Source organism: Buceros rhinoceros, unplaced genomic scaffold (genome assembly GCF_000710305.1).
Source record: "Buceros rhinoceros silvestris isolate BGI_N320 unplaced genomic scaffold, ASM71030v1 scaffold4909, whole genome shotgun sequence".
Lineage (NCBI taxonomy): Eukaryota > Metazoa > Chordata > Aves > Bucerotiformes > Bucerotidae > Buceros > Buceros rhinoceros.
Window position 1 is genome coordinate 63,283 of NW_010432005.1, and position 2,029 is coordinate 65,311.

Sequence of the window (2,029 nt, forward strand, 5' to 3'; positions counted from 1 at the left end):
AATTTAATAAGTTATGGCCTCACAGTTATGTCTTGCCATTGTTTGCCATTTATGTAAAGAGTAGGCTTCTGGGGTGAAGAACCGGCACAGCCATTGGCGCCTCATCTCTGGGACAGCCCTGAGAGCTCGGCCCCAGTGTGGAGGAGGTGGCCTCAGGCCTTGGCATGTGCACTGGGTGCAAAGAACAGTGAGGACAGAAGAGGGTTGAGTGAATCAAAGGATGGGCAGAATCATGCTGGCATTGATCCAAGAACTGTGGAAAGAGCCCCTAACCACAGCCAGCCTGATGCTAAAGGGAATTCTCATCCCATAAAACTCCTGTTAATGTAAGGCAAGATTTTTTTACCCCTGTAACCATTTTACAAGACTGTAGAAACCCAGAAATCTCAGCACACTCAGAGGTCTCCACTGGAGCGTTGACACCCCCATACCATGCTGAAAAGGCTGCTAGTGGTCTCAGGCTTCAGGGGAGAGTGTGACAGGATGCAGTTGCTGAGAAGTGAGTAATGGAGGTATGCAGGATACAAGCAATGCTCACATGGTACTAGAGCTGTTTGCTTTTTAGGCTGGTGAGATGGATGCCAATTCAGAATAGATGTGCATTTTTATTATTAATTCTGTGATGCTCGACAAGTCCATCAAGTTCCACTATTCCGTGCAAAACTGAACATGCAAGTTCTGGCACGTGAGATAGAAATCTTGTCGAATCATCTGCTTGCCTCAGACTGAGTTTTGTGACTGATGGAGTCAGGAAAAGTCAACCAGATTTCAGAAGGTTTCACTGTCCAGCGTGCAGCTATGGTGAGAAGCAGCCGAGAGATGGCTGTGTCTCTGGGTCCACAGAGCTTTGTCAGAATCCAGACACTGAATATCTTAGAGGGAGCAGCCTTAGCCCTCTACCCAAGCCAGAGTAGTCTTTTTATTGAGGGGAAGTGTTTTCCCCACGGATAGACTAAGAAATGAAACACTGCTGTTGGGGTGAGAGGCTTGAGATGCTGACAGCAGTCAACACGGGGTTTGGTTTTTTAGGTTTGGGTCGGTTTGGTTTTGTTTTTTTTAATGTATTACAGCAGTTTAGGAGGCCAAAGCCCCATGATGCAATGTTGCAATAAGTACTGTTTCTGCCTGGAATGTGCAGTGTCAGTCGTGCTCTCAGCGCGTGTCAGAGCCTGTGCTTTGCTCAAACACAAGCACAATCAGTGAGTGTGTAGGTGAGCTGCTCTCCAGGCTCCACGACTGTACCCCTGCAGCCTGTCTGGGCTGGCTCTGTCACGCAATCCCTGTGGAATGGGGAGAGGCTGGCAGGGAGGGCGAGCGCCGGGACGTGGCGAGGTCCAGGCAGGACCCAGCTGTTTGGCCCCAGCAAGCAGAGAACAGCATGATGCCTATTTTGCAGATGGAGAGCTGAGGATTCAGCGATGGCCCTTATGTCATGCGCAGGGAGAAAGGGTTATTTGTACCATGTGCTTTCACACCTGGCATAGATGTGGTCTGCAGCACCTAAAGCGAGCAGCTGGTGTTCATCTGCAGACACTGACAACAAGTAGGTGCGTCCAGAAGGTAACTCACTTGACTTAAAAATGAGTAACCCCTCCTTCTCACCAGAGAGACAGTCAGCAAAGAGTGGGCTGGAAAGTGGGGCGCAGCCCTCACTGCAGGCTGCCAGCAGAATTTGGGGATTTCACCCCCTTTGCCTGTGACTGTGATCCTTCCTTCACACCTTGTAACCCAGGCCAGTGGCAAGCAGAACTGTTTACCTCGTGAGGACTCCTTGGTGGAGATGTAAGGAGTTAGTTTCAGTCCTGTTTCCTGATGGCCAGTAGCCCCACTGTCAGAAGTTGCCATCACAAATGTTCTTCCCTTTCTAGCACAGTGGGGATTCTTGGTTGGTGTTTAGGCATTGCCATAGTAAGTGTGATTAGTACTAATCAGCACTGGCTGGCAGGCTCCATGGAGAAGCTTCGAAAGAGACCATGGGGGCAAAAACTCTCTTCCAGCCCACATGCTCAGAGACTGCTGTGGGTTGTAG